A 24880-nucleotide genomic window follows, 5' to 3' on the forward strand; every position below is an offset into this window, starting at 1 on the left:
TTTTTTTTTTTTTTTTTTTTTTTGTTCTTAGGCAGTTTTCTGGAGCAGTTTTCTGGAGTGAAGTTTTCCATTATGTATAAAAATGGCCTGTCAACTTTTGTGTATTTCATTGTTCAAGTCCTGCTTTTAAGTCATATTTCTTCGTAAACATTTTGAATATATAAGAATTATGAATTTTAATTTTTTTTTTTTTTTTTTTTTTTTTTTGTTCTTAGGCAGTTTTCTGGAGCAGTTTTCTGGAGTGAAGTTTGGAGCAGTTTTCTGGAGTGAAGTTTTCCATTATGTATAAAAATGGCCTGTCAACTTTTGTGTATTTCATTGTTCAAGTCCTGCTTTTAAGTCATATTTTTTTTTTTGCTTGTCAACTTTGTATTTCCGTGTTTGAATGTTGCCTTGAATAACTTTTTGCTCTAAATCTTTTGGATTTATTCAGTTTTTGGCCATAAAATATTTTGGCTTTATTCAATTTTGCCTGTAAACTTTGTATTCCAATGTTCAAGTTTGCCAGCCAACTTTGTATTCTTATGGCCATAAAATATTTTGGCTTTATTCAATTTTGCAATTTTGCCTTTATTCAATTTTTCCTGTAAACTCTGTATTCCAATGTTCAAGTTTGCCAGTCAACTTTGTATTCTTATGTTCAAGTCTTTTTTCAAATGTGAAAAATAAAAGAAAAGTGAAAAATAAAAGAAAAATGCAAAAACAAGTTTCATTTCAAAACCATAAAAAAGGGATGTATTCAAAGAATATAAGTACTGATTCACAGGTTTATTTTATTTGAAGGTTTCTCACAGATACAGCATAGAAAATGGTGTTTAAGAGTTCAATGAGTTGTCAATTTAGCCTCTTGAGTTGCCTTTAGCTATTTTGTAAATAAATTTTTAAAGATAGGTTTGCAGACCTTTAGTACCAGGGACGAATGACCGACCAGGGTCCCCCCTCACTGGTGCTGGTTCCAGGTTCTTCCAGTACCGCCCGGAAGAGAGGCGATGAATTCCAGGTATACCCCGATCTGCTGCTGGAACCACCAGGATTCCGACCGTTTCTGAAAAATTTACATATACTTGAACCATACAAAATGGGAATTACCTATATGCCCGTTGGGCTGGAATACTTATGCGTAGAATATGGGGGAAAAAATGGGAATTGGCCAAGTGGCCTGGAAAAGTTATAGTTGTGCATATACTTGAAACATAGAAGATGGGGAACATAGAAAATGGAATTCGCCAAAGGAAACTGGAAAAGTTATCAATACATATATAAAAGAAACTTACAAAGTGAGAATCATATATGAAAATTAGCCAATGGACTGGAAAAGTTATACAGGCATATAAAAAGATCCATAATTATTAGCCAAGTGAAACTGATAAATTTTAGTTCATTGTGCAGTATAGGAATAAAATTACGTTACGTAGATTAAATTTATACTTGTTTAATTGTTTATGCTTTAAATAACGAAAAATGAATGTGATGAATAGAATGTATAGAAAATTCCATGATTCATGTGAAAAAAAAAAGTTTATGGTGTGACAACGACGATGTGCAAAATATGGTTCTGGAAGTAGTAACAGTTTTATTGCATTTGGAATGGAATATAAATTGCCAATTAAAAATTCTATATGAATATTAACTACAGTCTATAATGGAAAACGTAAGGTCTTGTATAGTATCACAAGTGAGATATAGTATATGTATTTAAGTGGTTTAGTGTACAATACAGACTGGGGAAATATACTGATATTTAGTAAAGCGTTCATATTATATTTAATCTAATTTTCAAACAAATAAATTCGGGTCCCTATATCCTAAAAACAATGTAATGAAAGCAGTCTTTATCATTAACAACTAGAACCCTACTCTGAGAAGAAACAGACCCCTTCTATTATTATTATTATTATTGTCATTACTTGCTAAGCAACAACCCTAGCAGGATGCTATAAGCCCAAGGGCTCCAGCACAGAAAATAGCCCAGTGACGAAAGGAAACAAGACAAAAATAAAATATCTTAAGAACACTAACATTAAAACAAATATCTCGTATAAACTATTAAAAAAATCTAACATAACAAGAGGAAGAAAAATAAGAGTGTACTTATATTTAGGGTGAAATCGGTGGTAAATGTTTCAGAAGGATTTAAGAATATTATTATTGTTTTTATTTACTACAAAAATGGACGAAGTAATGTTGAAGTTATCTGGAAATGAAACGAAGGAAGAACGCTAATTGGATGATGCTGTGAATAGAGAAGAATGGAGGAAAGGTGAATTAGAGTTTTAATATATGTGTAGGAGATCGACCTCTGCAAACAGGTGATAGAAAAGCGAAATGTTGAATATTGGTCATGTGAGAAACTTGAGTTTGAAGGAACATCTGTTTCAAAGTAACTTTGGTCAGAATGGTTGTGATTGAAAAGGGAAAAGTTGAATGTTGGTCATGTGAGAAACTTAAGAGTCTGAAGGAACGTATGTTTTAAGAGTAACTCTGGTCAGAATGGTTGTGATTGAAAAGGGAAAGGTTGAATGTTGGTCATGTGAGAAACTTGAGTCTGAAGGAACGTATGTTTTAAGAGTAACTCTGGTCAGAATGGTAAAGTTCCTTGCAAGAAAGTGATTTAAAAAAGAGAACTAAATGAAGTCAGTTCCTTGATTGAAGAGAACAGGCAGAGATAGAACTCCCTCTGTGATTAAATACTTGATGAATGCAGTATGTAAAGGTGATAAGGATCAATCACTGGTGGGAAAATAAGAAACTGAATTTGGTTCATGAGTGATGAATGCAGACATAGGGAAAATTGCAGAAGAATGTGAAGAATAAGAGTGTTATGATTGATGTGGAAGAATGGAATGACAAAAAAAGGAAATAAAATAAGGAGTCAGATTCTCCTGAGAGAGAGAGAGAGAGAGAGAGAGAGAGAGAGAGAGAGAGAGAGAGAGAGAGAAGGGGGGGGGGTTATTAAGCTAGGAAGTGTATGAAAACATATCTTAAAGGAAATTCAAGTAGTGATTAGAATGGAAAATGAAGCAAGACTGAAAGGAATGTCTGGCATAGCATTCCATAGGAGTTATTTATATACTTGGTCGTACTGTCTGTATTAAGTTGATTTGTGCAAGGTTAATGAGTGCAAGTAGATAGTTCATTGAATAAAACTCGGTATTGTAATGTATAATGCTTATTTGACTCTAGTCCTTGTAGCTCTAGGGAAATGTAAAGGAAATTTGTTTATAATAAACTAAAAGGAAAAGTACAAAAATAACACTAATAGAGCATACAACATAAGGGAAAGGACAACGTGCCAAGGTAACAGATAGATAGGCATTGAGAAGCTAGACTTTAACAAGCTTGCTTCAGTATATGGCCAGATATAGCAAGAATTAGTTGGGGGGAAAATGTTGGAGTCTATTAGTCATAGGCTCTGGGTCACGTGCTGTTGAGGGAGGTCACAAGTTGATATTTGAAAGTGTATTGATTGATTTTAGGTTTTCTGGCTTATTATTATTATTATTATTATTATTATTATTATTATTATTATTATTATTATTATTATTATTATTATTATTATCACTTGCCCAGCTATAACCCTAGTTGGAAAAGTAGGATGCTATAAGCCCAGGGGCCCCAACAGGGAAAATAGCCCAGTGAGGAAAGGAAACAAGGAAAAATCAAATTTTAAAAACAGTAACAACAGTAAAATAGATATTTCCTATATAAACTATAACAATTTAACAAAACAGTGGAAAAGAAATTAGATAGAATTGTGTGTCCGATTGTACCCTCAAACAAGAGAACTCTGACCCAAGACAGTGGAAGATCATAGTACAGAGGCTATGGCCCTACCCAAGACTAGGGTACAATGGTTTGATTTTGGAGTGTCTTTTTTTCTAGAAGAGCTACTTACCATGGCTAAAAGGTTTAAATAAAGGAAAGCAGACATCAAGACTATTTCAGATGAATTTGATAAAAAGACCATGTATAGGAGAACCAATAATTCATGTGAAAGGATGGAAGAGACAGAAATAAGTGTCAACCATTTAGTATTTGGAAGTTCTTGAGTGAGACCAAGAATCTTCTGTCAGATTAAAGGAAACAGTGAATGAGAAAGTGTAAAATATGATTGTGGAAATATAAGGAAATGGAAAAAAAATGTTACTGAATTTGGAGTGCAATATAGAAAAGAGAGAAAAGTGTCAAGTAACATTATAGATGAATGTCAAGTTGATTCCAAAATGAAAGGAGACAATGTAAGGTCTTGTATAATATCACATGAGAGAGAGAGAGAGAGAGAGAGAGAGAGAGAGAGAGAGAGAGAGAGAGAGAGTATGTTATTTATGTGGTTTAGTGTACGATAGAGACCGAGCTAACACTGAAATTTGCAAGAGAATAGAAAATATTTGTGTATGAGTTATATACCATTTAATTAACAATGCTGGATAGAGTATATAGTGCTTGATAAAAGTCCCTATATTTTGAAAGTAATGCAAAAAAAGGCAGCCCTGATAATGAGTTAACATACTTATTAAATTAGCATGTCGAGCAATTAGATGGACAGACTCCCTTATACATATTTAAAGTGCAGACAATGGTAGGTGTTTCGAAAGTATGAGAAAAATACTAGAAGTTTATCAAGAACTGGGTTAATAACCTTTTATCTCAAAAGAGTTCTCTTGCTTGAGGGTATACTCTGGCATACTATTTAATTTCTTTTCCTCTTTTGTTATTTTTTTATAGTTTATATAGAAAATATTTATTTTAATGTTGTTACTGTTCTTGAAAGATTTTATTATCCCTTGTTTCCTTTCCTCACTGAGCTATTTTCTCTGTTGGGCCCACAAGGGTTTATAGCATCCTTCTTTTCCAACTAGGGTTGTAGCTTAGCAATTGATAATAATAATAATAATAATAATAATAATAATAATAATAATAATAATAATAATAATAATAATAATAATAATAATAATAATAATTGCCATAGTACCAATATTGAGATAGGCTGCAAGTGTGAGATACTACACATGAAGAAAACGGTGATGTGAAGTACATTTGGATGGTAAAAAATGGATTTATTCCTATAAGCATTGCAAGAAAGAGATGGCAGAATTACTGCACTTGTAACAAATAGATTGTAAAATAGTTTCATGAAAGGTACTGGTGCAGAAATTTCCTGGGGCTACCTTAGCTAGAGAATGTGTCATGTGGTCAAAGAACTGGACAGACATATTTCACTTTAGGGAGAAAGGAAGTGGACATTGAACATAATGTGAATACACGTGAATAAATGAGAGTAAGTGTTTCAATGTCTAATGTTTGAAGTAGGAAAGAAAGTTCAGAAAATAATTTACAAGGACTGGTTGAGTGTTGGTAAAGAAAAAATAAAGTCTGAAACACCATATATTGGGTCAAGTAACTCTTACTTGAGGATACACTCGGGCACTATATTCTATCAAAATTCTCTTTCTCTTGTTTTGTTTTGTTAAAAGTTTTATAATTTATACTAGAAATATTTATTTTATTGTTGTTACTGTTCTTAAAGTATTTTATTTTTCCCTGTTTCCTCTCCTCACTGGGCTATTTTCCCTGTTAGGGCCCCTGGGCTTATCACATCCTGCTTTTCCAACCCTCTATTTTTACTACTCCCCTAACTGGCCCCAACACTTTGCATCCTTCATTCACTCTCTGACGTACATCTGCTTCCACTCCACCATTTGCTGCAACAACAGACAACAAGTACTTAAACTGATCCACCTCCTCAAGTAACTCTCCATTCAACATGACATTCAACCTCGCACCACCTTCCCTTCTCGTACATCTTATAACCTTACTCTTACCCACATTAACTCTCAATTTCCTTCTCTCACACACCCTTCCAAATTCGGTCACTAATCGGCCAAGCTTCTCTTCCTCGTCTGCAACCAGTACAGTATCATTCGCAAACCACAACTGATTTACCTCCCATTCCTGGTCATTCTCGTCTTCCAGTTTCAATTCTCGCCCAAGCACTCGAGCATTCACCTCTCTCACCACTCCATCAACATACAAGTTAAACAACCACGGCGACATCACACATCCCTTTCTCAGCCCCTCTCTTACCGGAAACCAATCACTCACTTCATTTCCTATCCTAACACATGCTTTACTACCTTTGTAGAAACTTTTCACTGCTTGCAACAACCTTCCACTAACTCCATATAACCTCATCACATTCCACATTGCTTCCCTATCAACTCTATCATATGCTTTCTCCAGATCCATAAACGCAACATACACCTTACCTTTTGCTAAATATTTCTCGCATATCTGCCCAACTGTAAAAATCAGATTCATACAACCCCTACCTCTTTTAAAACCACCCTGTACTTCTAAGATTGAATTCTCTGTTTTACCCTTAATCCTATTAATCAGTACTCTACCATACGCTTTTCCCACCACACTCAACAAACTAATAACCTTTGAATTACAACACTCATGCACATCTCCCTTACCCTTATATAGTGGTACAATACACGCACAAACCCAATCTACTGGTACCATTGACAATACAAAACACACAAACAATCTCACCAACCATTCAAGTACAGTCACACCCCCTTCCTTCAACATCTCAGCTCTCACACCATCCATACCAGACGCTTTTCCTACTCTCGTTTCATCTAGTGCTCTCCTCACTTCCTCTCTTGTAATCTCTCTCTCTCATTCTCATCTCCCATCACTGGCACCTCAACACCTGCAACAGCAATAATATCTGCCTCTCTATTATCCTCAACATTCAGTAAATTTTCAAAATATTCCGCCCACCCTTTCCTTGCCTCCTCTCCTTTTAACAACCTTCCATTTCCATCTTTCACTGTCTCTTCAATTCTTGAACCAGCCTTCCTTACACCCTTCACTTCTTTCTAAAACTACTTCTTATTCTCTTCATAGGAATGACTCAATCCCTGACCCCACCTCAGGTCAGCTGCCCTCTTTGCCTCACGTACCTTGCGCTTTACTTCCACCTTTTTCTCTCTATATTTTTCATACTTCTCTATACTATTACTCTGCAGCCATTCTTCAAAAGCCCTCTTTTTCTCTTCCACTTTTACCTTCACTCCTTCATTCTACCATTCACTGCCCTTCCTCATGCTGCCTCCAACAAACTTTTTCCTACACATCACTTGCAATTCCAACAAACTTCTTGCCATACACATCACTTGCAATTCCAACAAAATTTTCTTTTACTAACTTCCACTCCTCCTCTAAATAATAATAATAATAATAATAATAATAATAATAATAATAATAATAATAATAATAATAATAATAATAATAATGTAGAAATGAGAAGGGACAAAGGACTAAGGCAAGCAGGTGGTGAGAATTAGGAACGCAGGTCACCAGAAAGATTCTATTTGGATATCGTTACTTTAATCTCATAAGATTTAAAAAATGAAACTATTTGAGAAAAATGCCGATGTCTACCAATTATCAGCCCTGTGTCATTTGCTGTTGAGGGAGGTAAGGACATGTAATTGTAGAGAGAAAATATCCAAATAGCTTACGTATATAGAGATGACAGCCAGAGTATTACTGTAGAATAGTTGTCCCATAAAATGAATACTTTTGAAGGAGTAAAGTTATTGCTAGGATGCTCAATTGATTATAGTTGAAATAAAATGAAAGTAGATATTAAGACTATTATGGATAAATGTGATTAAAAAAGTGTTTTTATTGGAGAACGAATAATTCATGCAAAAGAATGGACAAACAAGAAAAATGTCAACCAGTTAGTATTTGTAAGTTTCTATTTTGGGACCAAGAATTTTCTGTGAGATTCAATAAAAGAATGAAGGAAAATGTGTAGAAACATGAATGTGGAAATAGAAGAATTACTGCCAGTTCTTTGTTCAGAATTCATCTGTAACGTTTAGAACGCTTCCATAAGACTTAAATAACTGCCAGATCTTTGGTCAAACAGCTTCTATAATGTTTAAAAAGTTTCCTGGATGAAATGTAACTGAATTTAGAATGCAATATAAAAAGAAAATTAGAAATGAAAAATTCCAGATGAAAATCATACAAAATAGTCTAAAATGGGAAACAAAATGAGACAAAGTAAGGTCTTGTTTGATATCACATGGGAGAAACATTACCCTGTTTATGTGGTCCAGTGTGAAATACAGACAGAGGTAATAGATTCATTTACAAGGGCATAAAATATGTTCGTGTTTGAGTTATACACAGTTTGATTAACAACGTTGGATAGTGTAGATAGTGCTTGATCAGGGTCCCCATATATTAAAGGTAATGCAACAAAGACAGTCATGATAATGAGTTAGACACTGGAATGATACCTCGAGAAGACACTTATTAAAGTAGTAAGGCAAGCAATTAGATGGCTAGAGTCCTTTGTTTATTATTACTATTATCATTACTTGCTGAGCTACAACCCTAGTTGGTTGGGAAAACAGGATGCTCTAAGCCCAGGGGCTCCAACCAGGAAAATGACCCAGTGAGGAAAAGAAACAATGAAAAAATATTCTAAAGAACAGCAACAACACCAAGTATTTCCTATATAAACTATAAAACTTTTAACAAAACAAGAGGAAGAGAAATTAGATAGAATAGTGTGCCCGAGTGTACCCTCAAGACAGTGGTAGGTATTTGCAAAGACACACAATACCACTATTTGTAGGAATTAGATTGACAGACTACTTAAGATATATCTAGGGTGAAGACAGTGGTAGGTGTTTGAGAAGTATATCAGAAAAATCTTAGATTCCTTTCAAGGATAAACCCTATATCATTTACAGTTTATCTCAATAATGGACGGAGAAACATAGAAATGTTGAAGTGGAGGAGAAAAATGTAGAGATGAATGTGCTAAACATAAGCAAAACAGATCCTATGATGACTGGAAAGGAAGGATATCAAATAGAAGATAGGAGAGCTGCTTAAAGGATGCTGTGAGTAGAAACGAATTCAGGAGATGCTATGGATCATAAAATGAGTAAAAGCATATGATGCAGTTCTTTTAGATGTTAATTATTTTTGTTGTAATTGTGAAAAAATAAGAGACTACTAAATGTTTAAATGATCTTTGAGATAAGGCAATACGGGTGTTCTCAATATATCAACCTTAATCTGGGACACCAGGACGTGAACAGGAAAACCTTTCAGAAAGGTTACCAGGATCAGTAATGGGCAAGATGAATGAACTAAATAGAATTTCCTCTTGTTAGGGGTAGAAGAGACTCTTTAGCTATGGCAAGCAGCTCTTCCATGAGGACACTCCAAAATCAAACCATTGTGCTCTAGTATAGGGTAGTGCATTGCCTCTGTCCCATGGTCTTCCACTGTCCTGGGTCAAAGTTCTCTTGCTTGAGGGTAAAAAGGGTACACTCGAGAACACTAGGCTATCTTATTTTTCTTCCTCCTTTTTTTGTTAAACTTTTTATAGGAGATATTTATCTTAATGTTACTCCTAAAATATTTTATTTTCCCTTTTTTCTCTCCTCACTGGGCTATTTTTCCTGTTGGGCCCCCCTGGGCTTATAGCATCCTGCTTTTCCAACTAGGGTTGTAGCTTAGCAAGTAGTAATAACAACAACAACAACAACAATAATAATAATAATAATAATAATAATAATAATAATAATAATAATAATAATAATAATAATAATAATAATAATAATAATAATAATAATAATAATAATAATACACAACAGGAGATAATTGAAAACTCAAAAGAATGGAGACGTTCAACAGATTGGCCTCATAGCAATAAGAACAGTCAGCATTATGATGAGGGTTACCTTGCTATATCAGTTGGTCTTAAGAGCTGATTATTTGATAATGATGGATAGAAAAGTTGGTAGACACTTTAGATCTGTGTTTATGCCAAAAGGACAGATTTATTTCAAGAATTTTGATGGAAGGGGTACAGTATGTTATTGTTTGAGAGTGGGCTGAAGAGACAAGAGATTTCACGTGTGACTAGTTTGCTGTTGCAATTACAGAAGTGCAATTGAATCGAGGAAATTGGTACTGCAATAGATAGATAGATAGATATAGATATATGCTGCAGTATATAAACTTTTCAAGAGATTGTTATTGGCTGTGTAAGAACATAGTTCAGTTGTGTGTGAATTATCGATTGTTAAACCCTGCTGCGTATCGTTGTTAACAGTCTGAAAGAAAGTGAGCAAGTTGTGTATGTTTGGTCCTTGAATTGTGTTCATTATAATGGGGTTGTTGATGGGATCTTATGATAGAAGAGCAAGATGGCTGTATATGAGAATGTAAGGAAGAGAATGTCGAGTAAAAGAAATGGATTTTATTCCTGCAATCATTGAAAGGAAATGTTAGAATGACTGCACTAGTTCAAATAAATTGTGAAATGTTGTTTTGATAGATACAGTTGCAAAGATTTCCTCGAATTATGTCAGATAGATATATTGGTAGAATGGTCTATTCAGAGAAAATGTTGAAGTGTAGTAATGCCCTGAAATGAATAGGGACATATTTCAGTTTAATAAGAAGTATACTTAGAGAAAACTTCAAGTATATTAATGCTTAGAACTGGACAGGCAAATATTTCTGCTTAGGAAGAAGGGATGTTGGCACTATACCTAAGAATAGGGAAGTATTAGAGGAAAGTGAATATGAGTTTAAGCTGTGGTGTATACTGTGTGTGTTCTGGAGAAAGGATGAAAATGTAATTATGTTCAAATGAGTTGTTATTGCCTGGAATATAGACTTGAAAATAGATTTATAAAAGTAGCTAGTTGTGTAAAACAAGAGAATATTCTGAGAATTATTATTATTATCATTATTATTTTTATTATTACTTTTCCTTGTTGGAAAAGTAAGATGATATAAGCCCAAGGGCTCCAACAGGGAAAAATAGCCCAGTGAGGAAAGGAAATAAGGAAATAAACGATGAGAAAAAATTAACAAAATATTTTCAAAATAGTAACAAAATCAAAACAGATGACAAACTATAAAAAGACTTATGCCACCATTAAAAGAAAATTATATAAGAATAGGCAGAAACAGAAATGGATACTGAATAGTTGATGGATAATCAATGTAAATGTATAGAGCAATACTAGTGCTGACTGAATAGAAAGCTAAAAGTATAACTATGGCAGTGGCCGTCTAGGTAATGCTGCACCAAATGTGTGGACAGTCAGCTTAAGACGATGTACAAATATTAATAGATGGTATCACCTTGGTATCACTAATCAAAGTAAGGGATTTCAAACCAAAACCTATTGAAAGGAGCCATTTGGGGAAGATGTAAGTGGATGACCCTGGGAGGGTAGAAGGTCAGGTTTTGAATATTAAGATAAAGAATGCGAACGTAGTAAAAACATGCAACCTAAAACTTTCAAAAGTAAAAGTAAACATATACCTGAAAGTGGATGACCCTGTGATGGTAGAAGGTCAGGTTTTGGATGTTAAGATAAAGAATGCGAACGTAGTAAAAACATGGAACCTAAAACCATACACATATACCTAGGGAGCACAGATCCCATGTAGTGTTGTTAAAGTTTGGTGTCATTCTTCATAAACTAGGGTTCCTATAGAATGCCCTTTGCTTAGCCAGGTTTACAGGAATTTAGAAGGACTTGTATGCAGAGGTAGTTTCAAGGTGACCCTTAAACTAATTTTTGTCAGTTTTAATCATCATCATCATCATCTATTCCTATTGATGACACCAACAGCAGAAAAGCCATTAACCGAGTGGAGAGCTGTAAATAGTAGATTGTTACCAGCAAAGTTCAAATCAAAGCAGTGTAATAGGAGTATTACAGTTTGCTATAACCCAATGAATGATTCCCCTGAAGAAAGGAAAAGATGAATACTATGAAGGACTGCAGAGTTTAATAGATGAGATCCAAGAGATATGAAAATTGTGATTGGCGACTTCAATGCTAAAGTTGGAAGGAATAATCAAGGGATAGAGAATGTGATGGGTGTCGAGGGTCTTGGCGAATGAAAATGAAGCACATTTCATAAGTTTCTGTTCAGCAAACAATCTTGTTAGTTTTTATGGTACAAAATTAGGTGGTCATTGTCTTCCATGAAATTACAATGTGTATTCATGACATTTGAAGCTGTTATGGTAATACTAAATGAAATCTGGAAGAATATACTTCACGGTACTTGCAATATACCACATTAACAGGTGGATGTAATTCAGTTTCACAAATTTATTAGTTCAATATTATTTGTTTTATTTTATCATACTGAATATTTCCTAGTGCATCATACTTGAAAGTACTTTTTCAGAGCATTTATTTGATATACAAGACTTTATTGTACTGTTAATAACATGACAATAAAAAGGAAATGTCACCATACTGTGTCATATGACAATAGAGGGATGTTTCCAGCATTGATTTTCAGAGAGATTCACCACACAAAAAATAGTGACATAATTGCTAGGAAGGCATATCATTGCAAATTTGATATTTCATATATGACCTCATTATCCTAACATAATAATGAAAATAAAATATTACACAGTCATGGAAATAGATTTGCATTTTATAGAAATCTTAATATTTAGCTTTATAGCAGAAAATATCGATATAATTAGTAAGAACTGTTAAATTGTATTTCCTAGCATTTTCCTTATGGATTTTTAAGATATAAAAAAAGTCAGTGCTTATTAATATTTGTCAGTATCAACGATCAAGTAGATTACCCTTGAGCAAGATGGTGCTTCTCCTTGATTGTAATAGCCAAGAAAAGAAACATTCTTGCTGCAGATAATTTCCAACACATCGATTTTTGCACATCCCCTTTACTCGGAGTTACATTTTTCTCATGTAAACTGGAGTCAGCGTTTTTATTTTTTTTGCGGAGATTAGCCATTTGATTTTGTCAATAACCTTTGTGGTAGTCAAGTATGAGGACTTTATCATGGTCGTTGCAATAGCAAAACATTTAATATATTTTAGAAGAACATTCTCTGCTGGTGGAAGACTGAGCAACAGTCCTGATTTACACCTGCAACTACATCAAAGATTATTCAGTGCCATCTGATACACAAATTACTAAGGACAGGCAAGACTGAATGGTTCTTGAAGAGACATACAACACTTTAGTGAACCAAAGCCATGTATACTTGTGGGATCACGTTGACACTAAAAACCCAAATGAAATGGCTTTCCACAAAACCTATGTTTGCTGAAAATATATTCATATGAACACTAGTATTGAGACACCACCCAAAAATCATGAATTTGGATCGGTCATCGTCACAAGGAGTAGCAGACAGCACAGGGTTATCTTCAAGTGACCATCACAGAAATGGTCAACCTATTTCCAAGAGCTTACAGTAGAAAGATTGGTTTGCATATCATATAGAGTATGCGTTTCCAAAGAATCTCATAGTGATTTGAATCAAGTCAAATTTATTGGAGGAAAAGCTTAAATACTTGCCTCCTTGAAAGTGAAGGTAAACAATTGTGAGAAAGACTTTTAAGAAAGAAAAAGTTAAGTAGTTTTCAGAAACATATCTGCTTCAGAGTGTTTCTCAGGTGGTAACTGCTGAAGAACATGAGTGTACTGAAATTCCACCCTCCTTATTTGACTTTGAGGGCAGAATGAGAAAAGTAAACAAATTGAAAGTAATATTGGAAGACACGCAAAATGTCTAGATACATTACCCAAGGTGACAATCAACACTTCTGTCATTGTCGATGCCATGTATGCAACCGACAAGTGGTCCTTTCACCCAAACCAAAAATTCAGATGTAAAACAGGGCTACAGATACACCCTTCTTCAAGATGTCCCAATAAACATCAAACATTCAATTCTGCTCTACTATATATGATCAACTTCCCAGTCTAAGTGCAATTGAAAAGACTAGGCAAAATAAAATCAGGATTACTGGAGTTATATAATATCCAGAATCACCTTTCAGTGCCTACCTTCAGGGATTTCATGTTGTCCAGTTCATCTCGACCTGTATCAAGCCAGTATAAAGAAGTAAAAAATAATGTTTATTTTTTGAAGAAAAGGGAATGAGAGACATCACCACACATGGACCAACTCGCGGGGAAGCTGGCAACCGAACCATCCTCAATACAATTTACAGTGCTGAAGAATTAGGTGCAAATCGTATTGTCATTCCTTCCAATGGCATAGATGTTATCATTCTGGTAATGTTACAGAGCAATAACTTCCTTGACCAATTTAAGAGTTTTAATAGATCTTGAGACATTTATCCGTAGCCATGATACATTCATTTAATTAGATAAGGACAAATACAACTTGTTACCCTTCTTTTATGCATTTCCAAATAAAGATGAAGATATCGTTCTACTGACTTGGCAAAAAGAAGTTGTGGCAATGTCTAGGGCAGATGCTTTTTAATCCCCTGATATTATTTTCTAAAGATATGCAGTTGCAGATTATCAGTGCCGAACTGTTGCAATGTTGCCTGTCCTTAGTAGTTCATGCATCAGGCGGCACTGAACTATCATTGGTTGAATTGTAGAGACAAAACACTAATAGCTAAATCCAGACTATTAAAGCCTTCCACAAGCAGAAGATGCTCTTCTACAACATACTCAAAATTCAGCTATTGCAACAATCATAAGTAAGTCCTCACATAAAGCAAACCTAAAATGGTTAATTGCACATCATATGGCTGTTCTCTTCAAAAAAAAAATCTCTGCAACACTGACTCCAGTATCACAGCTAATCTGGGAATAAGTTTGAGGTGTACGTGAAAAAATCAGCGTGCGGAGATTTGCGTCTGCAGCAAGAATAAAAATGTTCCTTTTCTTGGCTGTCACTGTCAAAGAAAGGCACCAACTTGTTCAAGGGCTATATACAGACGAAGCTGATTCTTGCTAATAACAAACATTGACTTTTTTATATTTAAGAAATTCGTAAGAAACCGACAATAAAATGCAATTTAAAAGTTCTTACTAATAGTATAAAAAAATTCTTTTGTGGGTTGTTGAAGCAAATTATAAAAATTTCTACAAAACTCAAATCTTTTGATTGCTTTACGACACAAATGTGCATATTTCCTCTTCATTTTCCTGTTATTAAGAGAACAACAAAGTCTTATATAGTAAGTCAAATTGATACTTTAAATATGTCCTTCGAAAGGATGTACAAATTATGTAACAGGATGTACTAGTACATTTTATGTACAATAGTACATATAACAGAAATATTACAACAATATTTTCGAAAACCGACTCTATATACACCTGATAATATAGTCTTTGGCAAGTACCGTAGATGCTGAAATTTAATGTATTGGATACTAAAAACATATATTTCGTCTATCTTACATTAACATTACAACAACAGTTTAAACTGTCATGATTAGACAAAGTAATCTCTTGAAAAACAATGATATCCCTAATTTTCTATTGCTGCAAAACTGGCTCAAAACTATCCCCATGTCAAAGTCTCTACGAAATTCCCAGAAGCTTGACCAAGCAAAATGCATTCGATAAGCACACTAGATTACGAAAAATGACAAAACTTTGCCCGCACAAGGTATCCATTCAACGCCCTCTTGCTCCCCTGGTAATATGCAGAGCACAGTGAGAGAGAGAGAGCGAGAGAGAGAGAGAGAGAGAGCGAGAGAGAGAGAGAGAGAGAGAGAGAGAGAGAGAGAGAGAGAGAGAGAGAGAGAGAGAGAGAGCGAGAGAGAGAGAGAGCGAGAGAGAGAGCGAGAGAGAGAGCGAGAGAGAGAGAGAGAGAGAGAGAGAGAGAGAGAGAGAGAGAGAGAGAGAGAGAGAGAGAGAGCGAATCAGCATTTAAAAAGAAAAGATCTTTCAGAACCTGAAAGATTAAAGGAAATAGGATACTAACACACTCGTGCCAACCAAGGTCCCTGGAAGAAAAGAGTTATTACTGTACTTGCTAAGCTAAAACCCTAGTTGGAAAAGCTGGATGCTTTAAGCCCAGGGGCTCCAACTGGGAAAATAGCCCAGTGAGGAAAGTAAACAAGGAAAAACAAGATATTTAAAAAACAGAAACATTAAAATAAATATTCCCTATATAAACTACAAAAACTAACAGAGCAAGAGGAAGAGAAATAAGAAGTGTGTTCCTGAGTGTACCCTCAAGCAAGAGAACTCTTAACCCAATACAGTGAAATGCCATGTTACAGAGGCTGTGGCACTACCTAAGACTAGAGAACAATGGTTTGATTTTGGAGTGTCATTGAAGAGCTGCTTACCAGAGCAAAAGAATCTTTTATGCTTGGGCAAGTAAAAATAGAAGTGTAAATCAGAGAGTTGGAAGGACAGATGATGTACAGAAAAGACGGGTGTTACAGGTAGATGGTCATTGGTTGCCTGTTTGGATTACAATGAGATTGGTCAGGGAAAGGATTGTGAAAGAAAAAGCAAATTTAAATGGTTTTGTATGTGGTGAACTGAGGTATAAAGGATGGAGTACAGATAGGAGAATGAATCTATTTTGGAAAAATGGTCAATGGGGTCACTTTTCCAGGAGAGGATTATTTGCATAATGTGTTGTTATTATTATTATTATTATTATTATTATTATTATTATTATTATTATTATTACTATTATTATTATTATTATTATTATTATTATTATTATTATTATTATTATTATTATTACTATTATTATTATTATTATTATTATTATTATTATTATTATTATTATTATTATTGTCATTACTATTACTTGCTAAGCTACTACCCTAGCTGGAAAAGCAGGATGTTATAAGCCCAGGGGACCCAACAGGGAAAATAGCCCAGTGAGGATAGGAAACAAGGAAAAATGAAAATATTCTAAGAACAGTAACAACATTAACATAAATATTTCCTACATAAACTACAAAACTTAACAAAATAAGAGGAAGAGAAATTTGATAGAGTAGTGTGCCCGATTGTACCCTCAAGCAAGAGAACTCTTAACCAAAGACAGTGGAAGTCCACAGTACAGAGGCTATGGCACTACCCAAGACTAGAGAACAATGGTTTGATTTTGGAGTGTCTTTCTCCTTTTAGAGCTGCTTACAATAGCTAGAGAGGATATTAATACGCGAGTTGATTGTCATAAGGGAAAAATATAAATGAACTATTATTAGTGGCGGTAATCATACTATAAAGTAATATAAATGTATAGTAATAGTGGCAGATCATATAGGAAAGTTTGTATATTAATTCATTGAGAGAAGACAGAATAATGAGTGAGACTTTAGTGAGTTTATGACTGTGTGTAACCATATGCAAGTATTCAGTGACAATAGTGCATGATCTTCAAGACAGAAGTATAAATGTGAGAAGAATAAAAACCGGCGTAAGGCATAGAAAAATGCGTTTGAAGCAGCACATATGGTGAAAAATGAGATACAGACTGGACACTTCAGCATGGAAGAAGTTTGGGGATGAGACTATAAAGGAATATGTGGTATGGATGAAGTTCTTGCAATTGTTCCTACCAGTGCGCGCGCGAGTTTTTCGATTCTTAAGAAAAAAGAAAAACAAACAGAAAATGAGATAGGCAAATGAAAGGTTATAATAGGAAGATGTGTTTGGAGTAGTGAAAGATCACAAGTATGAAAATGATGCCCATGCAAGGAATGATGAAAGATACAAAAATATTGTTAGTTTTGGAATCCAAAATAGGTTGGCATTTTTATACATGGCAATGGTACGCTAGGCGAAATTAGGAGATTTGCTAGTTCTTTGTGGGGTAGTATTATTTTGCTGGTGTATGGATAAAGAAGTATATGTATACATATTTTATGTGAATGGTGCAATCACAATATGTATAATTGTGCATGACAGACATGGACATATGGGCAAGTTCAAGTTGAGACAATGTATGAAAAAAATTAATATTTCACAATTTCTTAGTAGGATCTGTATGGCTGTCATGACGAAGGGCTTAGTCATAATTATCAGAGGACTTTTGCGATTAAAAAGGAAAGAAGCAAATGTTTAGGATAACTCATTAGGTGAAGGAAGACTTTAATAATTAGAATGAATTTCACAATTTTGGTTTGTGTTAATGTATTTTATGATACTCTAAGAGTCAATAGTACCTGAAATAAAACAGTCACATTTCCATATGAACACCTTACCTGTAATTAGTGAAGAGAATCTCTCCAGTACTGTTAACGTATCTTCTTGAAAACTTGGAACACAGGTATATAATTCTGAAAGAAAATAAATATATTAGTATTCTCATACTTTTAGCTGAATTACATTTTAGACATTGCACATACAACACAACATTGTTGTTGTTATTATTATTATTATTATTATTATTATTATTATTATTATTATTATTATTATTATTATTATTATCATTATTATTATTATTATTATTATTATTATTATTATTATTATTATTATTATTATTATTGATAGCTAAGATACAACCCTTGTTGTAAAAGCAATGTGCTTTATGTCCAAGGGCTCCAACATGGAAAAATAGCTCAGTGAGGAAAAGAAAAGAAATTGATATTTTAAGAACAGTAACAACATTAAAATAGATATTTCATAAATGAACTATTCAGGTTCCACCCATTCAACTACCTGATTAAGAATATCATTCCACAATCTGGTTCACAGCAGGAATAAAACTTCTAGAATACCGTGTATTATTGAGATTATTCATGGAGAAGGCAAGACTGTTAGAATTGACTACATAATATCTAGTATTACGAGCAGCAGGGTACTGTCCAGGAAGATCTGGATGCAAAGATTGGTCAGAGTTATGAAAAATGTTATGCATTATGCATAAAGAACTAGCTGAATGACTGTGCCAGAGATTAATATCTAAATCAAGAATAAGAAATTCAATAAACCGCCAGTTTTTGTACAATAAATTAAGATGAGAATCAGCAGCTAAAGACCAGACAGGAGAACAATATTCGAAACAAGGTAAAATGAAAGAATTAAAACACTTCTTCAGAATAAATTATAAAAAATTTTAAGACTTTCTCAATATGCTATTAATTGTTCAATTGAAAAACAGATTGAAAATGTTTCTCAAAAGTAAATTTGCTACAAGTATCACACCCAAAATTCAAAGAGTCGTATTTAGTTAAAGAAACATTATCAATGCAGAAATCTGGATGTTGAGGTGACAGTCTTCGACCTACTTACAATCAAACCTAGAGTTTTGTTGGGGTTTAACTTCATGCCCCATAATTTGCACCATATACTAATTGTACCTAGTTCTCTATCTAGAGATTCAGCAACCCAAGATCTACATTCAGGAGATTATATTGAAGCAAAAAATCTATACTTGCAACAAACTTGAGTTCTAGGCGAAACCACATTTGTATTGAGTACGAGAAGTAATGGGCCAAGAACACTTCCCTGAGAAACACCGGATATATTCCTTTAATCAATATGGTGCCCATCAACAACAACTCTTTGCAATATATTACTTAAGAATTCAATAATAATGGTAAATAAAGACACCCCACTCCCAACTGTTTTTAGTTTGAAAAGAAGTGCCTCATGATTAACAAGGTTTAAGGCAGCACTAAAATTGATGCCAATCATACGAACTCTCTTATCACAATCAAGGGATTTCTGTACAGCATTGGAGATTTATAAGAAGGGCATCACATGCTCCAAGGCCTCTTAAAGCCTAATTTCAGGACTAGGGAACAGATGATCAATCTCAGCAGTCATATCTAGACAATTTGCCAAAAGTCGTTCAAAAACTTTAGATAAAATGGGGGCGATGGAAAATGGGCGGTAATCACAGCTTGACTAGAGCTACCGCAAATACATTTACATAATAGAGTAACATTACCAATCTTCAACAAGTGCTAAAAGAACCTTATCCTAACTTGTGGGAAATAACAATTAACTTTGGATTAAATCTAGTCTTTATAAAAAGCAAAGGAAAAATACCATTTGGGTCTACACCTCCATAAGCATCAAGGTAATTTAAGAGAGCTTTAATTTCACAAGATCAAAGAGCTAAAGTTAGTTAGTTCAGCCTTAGGAAAACAGGAATGCGGAAGACCAAGTTTTTCATTACTCTGTTTACTGTCAAACACATCAGCCAAAAGTGTTATCTTTTGCTTTGGACAATGCGTGACTGAGCCAGTTAGTTTAAGTAAAGGAGGAATTGTTGTCTACACCAAAGAGTGCAGATTTAAGGGTAGACCACCACATATGCTCCTGTGTTGTACCAGAAAGGGCGTCTTTTCTAGTTAAATTGCATCCCTTTTCAGTTGAAGCATAAACTCTGAACAACAGTTCTTACCCGAGTATAGTTATTCAAAGTCAAATCTGATCTATTACCCTGCCAAAGATGATATGCCTCCTGCCTCTCCAAATGACCACGTCAACAATCATCATTAAAACATGGTTTGTCCTTCACTCGGTACCTTAACGCATCTAAAGTGCTACGCTTACCGATTATGTTGACTAGATTACTATTATTACTTGCTAAGCTACAATCCTAGTTGGGAAAGCTATAAGCTTGAGGATTCAGACAGGGAAAATAGCCCAAATAGGCTCAACACTACCATACAATTGTGACCAATTCATGTTAGAAAAAATCACTTATATATCATTCCAGTCTGAGATTTTATATAAATCTTACATTAAAATATACATTAGGGACAGGTTGTTCTGTCTTTACCACTAATGAAATCAAAGCATGATCAGATGACCCAAAAGGAAAATCAACCTTACTTGTTATAACGACAGGGAAGTCGGTGTATACGAGGACCAGGCAGCTACCAGACCTGTGAGTAGCTTTACTTTAGCCAGGGTCCTAGGAGGCCAATCAGAACTCACGTGCAACAGGGAGCAAACCCAAGGTAAGTTGGACAGGCAGATGAGAGAAGGGAAGTGGGAACTGTGATATAGTTGAAGTGCACTTGCACTTAACAGCTGGTTGGCGACCTCACTCCATCAGATCTGGAAAAGGGAAAACAGATTAGCAGTCTTTTCTTTTCAGGCATAAAATTCAATTTCAAGGCAATAGCCAATAATCACTTTTGTGTTGGACACTATTATTATTATTATTATTATTATTATTATTATTATTATTATTATTATTATTATTATTATTATACAGTTCATAGGCTACCACAACTAAAACCTCCCCTCCTTGTCAACCCAGGAATGAGGAGGAGAGAATCTCTCCTCCTATTTTCTGTAGTGCCTGCCCTGGCAGTGTGTTGATAGCCAGCTTTCACAGCCATGACACACTGCTGCCTGATTTGTCTCGTTGCTAAACTGGTGTTCTGATTAGATAAGTTACAACCTGGGTAGGAAAAACTGATGGGGTGTCTCACCCTGATTCCCAGACTTTATAGCTCACCAGATATACACAACACTTCACCATTGGAAACAAGTCATTAATGCAGACTGGCATGTTTCCCTTGACATAAAACATTGCATTATAGATTATTGTTATTATCGTTACTAAGATACAACTCTAGTTGGAAAAGCAGGATGCTATAAGCCCAAAAGTTCCAACAGGGAAAATAGCCCAGTGAGGAAAGGAAATATGGAAATAAACTATATGAAAAGTAGTGACTGATAGATCTGGTATATATCAACTATAAAAAGAGAGTTGTGTCAGCCTGTTGAACATAAAAACATCTGAAGTTACAAAGATTCAACTGTCTTTCCACTATATAGTCATAGCTGGAATAAAACATCTAAAATATTGTGTAGTACTGACCTTAATATTTGTGATTGAGGGGGCAAGTCTGTTGGAACTAATAACAAAGAATAGTTTATATTTAAGGACTTCAGTATACTTAAGCTGATCTTACAACGTCTCTACTTGCAAAACTAACAAGTTTAGTTAATGATGCTCTGTGCTGGCAGACCACATCTCCCTAAAAGCCCTGATCAGGGAAACCCTTTGCACACCTGAACACATTAAAACACAAAACATGACTTCATCAGCAGCACATTAAACTCTGATATAAATAAACAGTTCAAAGACCTTGTTATATATGCAGCAGCACTCCCTAAATCCTATCAAGCAATGCCTTTCTTTGTCTTGCAAGCAATTGCAATCATAAAAACTCTAGAAGATTCGATGAGCAATTAAGAAAACACTGATATGCACATACCTTAAGTTCAATCTTGTACATTAGGGTTAAAATCTCACTGAAGATGTAAACTTAATATTATTATTACTTGCTAAGATACAACCCTAGTTGGAAAAGCAGGATGTTATAAGCCCAAGGTGCCCAACAGGGAAAATAACCCTGTGAGGAAAGGAAAAAAAAAGAAATTACAACAAAATATTTTAAGAGTAACATTAAAATAAATATCTTCTACATAAACCATGAAAAACTTAACAAAACAAGAGGAAAAGAAATAAGATAGAATAGTGTGCCCGAGTGTACCCTCAAGCAAGAGAACTCTATCCAAAGACAGTGGAAGACCATGGTATTGAGGCTATGGCACTACCTTCTCCTTCTCCTCCTAGAAGAGCTGCTTACCACAGCTAAAGTGTCTCTTCTACCCTTACCAAGAGGAAAGCAACCACAGAACAATTAGAGTGCAGTAACCTCTAAAGTGAAGAAGAATTGTCAACAATAAGAAAATATCATAGGAACACTTGGAGGGATCCCTGAATCAAACAGGAAATTAAAGAGTTCTTGCTCAGCTCAGCAAATGAATACGGCTAGACTTGTTATCCTGCCCCTCTAAAGACTGCATTTATCAATTGAGATCATTAGCTCCAGGGGATAGGGGTCATACACTGCCAAGGGAATATACATACGTTCTACTACATAGTGTATTAAGAGAGGTCGGGCAACAGGGTGGAAGAAAGGAGGCAGAAAAGACAGCAGTATGGCAAATCGTCCAACGAGAGAGAGAGAGAGAGAGAGAGAGAGAGAGAGAGAGAGAGAGAGAGAGAGAGAGAGAGAGAGAGAGAGAGAATACCACAGTGAAAATAGACTCGGTAATAACTCAGTACCATTATTATTCCTATAAAAATAGTTATTATTCAATCTCAAATTTTTTTCTTACCAGTCAAATGATGAAACCTTTTCTATTAACATCTGAAAAGTTATTACCAATACATTTAACAGACACGATAAACTAAAAAAAGATTAAATGACTGAAATATCAAGTATTGAAATCTACGCAACCAGTCAGTACTGATGCCACATGCTTGCGTTACATTAAAGGAGTCGAAATCCTTTAATATGTACCACCGCCAGGTTTCCACATGCAGACGTCACCAGCCAGGAGACACAAAAGGATATTTAGATTCACAGAATACAAGATGTATTAATAAATGAGATGCAAACTTGTGTCTCCTGGGGGACCATCATTAAAGACTGGGTTTGATAATTACAAAAAAAATAGTTAATTTCAAAGTCTCAGTAATACCCTCTTTATTTACCTTACTTTTAGGGACGCTTTTCAGGTCCTATACTGCAGGGGAACCCTACTCTTACTTGTTTAGGGTTTAGATCCAACCCTCCACTGAAGTCGAGTGAACTACTTCTCTTTGGGTCCATATTAATCATCAAACGAAACATTTTCATTATAACTTTATACAATTCTTTGATTGTAGCATCTTCCAAATCATATGATCTTGTGAAAAGTAATGTCCTTAGTTTCTTCTTAAATTCAATTGTTCCCTTTAGGTCCTTCATTTCAGTTGGCAGTCTATTACAATATCTGCAAAAAAGATAAATACATAATAAGGATCAAGTATGAAACTGATTATGATATGCAAAGAGTGCCCACCGAAATCGTACCTCACCCAGCCTCCCGTCAAACAACGGGAGTTAATTGACCTCCAAGACCCCAGTGCTAGATTGTATAGGCAAAATTGTATGAATCCATTAAGCTAGGACCAGGGAGGACCAGGCACTGACTGCATATGGCTCGCCAGAGAGATCAATAGCCATCCCATTCCTTTCATTCTTAGCTTGGAAGGATGGTATGGTTGCAGACACTACAAAAACTATCGACCTTCTTGTGGTAGCCTATTGGTAACGTTCCCACATGGCGTTTTGCTGGCATGGGGTTCGAGGCATGCTTAAGGTCGATCGTTTCTTCTGGTGTCTGTAACCTCACTATCCTTGTGAGCTAAGGATATGGGGTTTGGGGGAGCCTATAGGTCTACCTGCTGAGTCATCAGCAGCAATTGCCTGGCCCTTCCTGGTCCTAGCTTGGGTGGAGAGGAGGCTTGGGCGCTGATCATATAATATATGGTCAGTCTGTAGGGCATTGTCCTGCTTGCTAGGGCAATGTCACTGTCCCTTGCCTCTGCCATTCATGAGCAGCCTTTAAATTTTTAAAGGTCATAGGTCTGTCATTTTATGGATTGCTGGAATCTTGACTAACTTAACCTATTAATACACGTTACCACATCAGCCACTACAAACGTAGATTGCTTATAAACAGTCTAAAATGGAACTAATTTAACAATTACCTTTACATTTACGTAACACTGTAGACATGTTTACCAGCCTTCCCAACATAAGCAAAACTAAGGGTAACAACCTTCGCTTTGACAGACCGAAAAAAAAAAACAATTTAGAACCAATAGCCCTTCAGGTCAGTAGGTGGTCATACACTCGACTTGGTCATATGTGGAAAAGACTCAGACCTAATAAAAAACCTTGAAGTGGAACCAGACTTTGAGATCTCAAAACACATAAACTCATCACCTTTAATGTTAATATAAATTGCACCAGAGTATTGAAAAAATGGATCACATATAGGGAACGGGAAAATTTTGATGCTGAGAATTTTATTGAAGCTAGTGTAGCGCAAATGTCTTGTGTGAACACACAATGTGAACATATGGTAGACATAGAATGTGTTGGGTGCTATACCAAGAAATACAACGACAATTTTGGAAAAATGTACGATACCATGTGTCCCATAAAGAACAAACAAATAGTGGTACGCGAAAATG

The 24880-nt window shown here is 35.0% G+C and overlaps 1 long non-coding RNA gene across 1 annotated transcript; it reads right to left on the reverse strand.

The window, feature by feature from the left end:
• Nucleotides 1-759: 759 nt before the first annotated feature.
• Nucleotides 760-23755, reverse strand: LOC137636941 (uncharacterized). Its single transcript, XR_011043307.1, has 4 exons — nt 23351-23755; nt 20662-20889; nt 18078-18152; nt 760-1045 (listed from the first exon to the last, which is right to left on the reverse strand). It is a non-coding gene; the product is annotated as an uncharacterized lncRNA (long non-coding RNA).
• Between the last annotated feature and the right edge of the window lie 1125 nt (nt 23756-24880).

The sequence above is a fragment of the Palaemon carinicauda genome, unplaced genomic scaffold, assembly GCF_036898095.1.
Source record: "Palaemon carinicauda isolate YSFRI2023 unplaced genomic scaffold, ASM3689809v2 scaffold461, whole genome shotgun sequence".
Classification (NCBI taxonomy): Eukaryota; Metazoa; Arthropoda; class Malacostraca; order Decapoda; family Palaemonidae; genus Palaemon; species Palaemon carinicauda.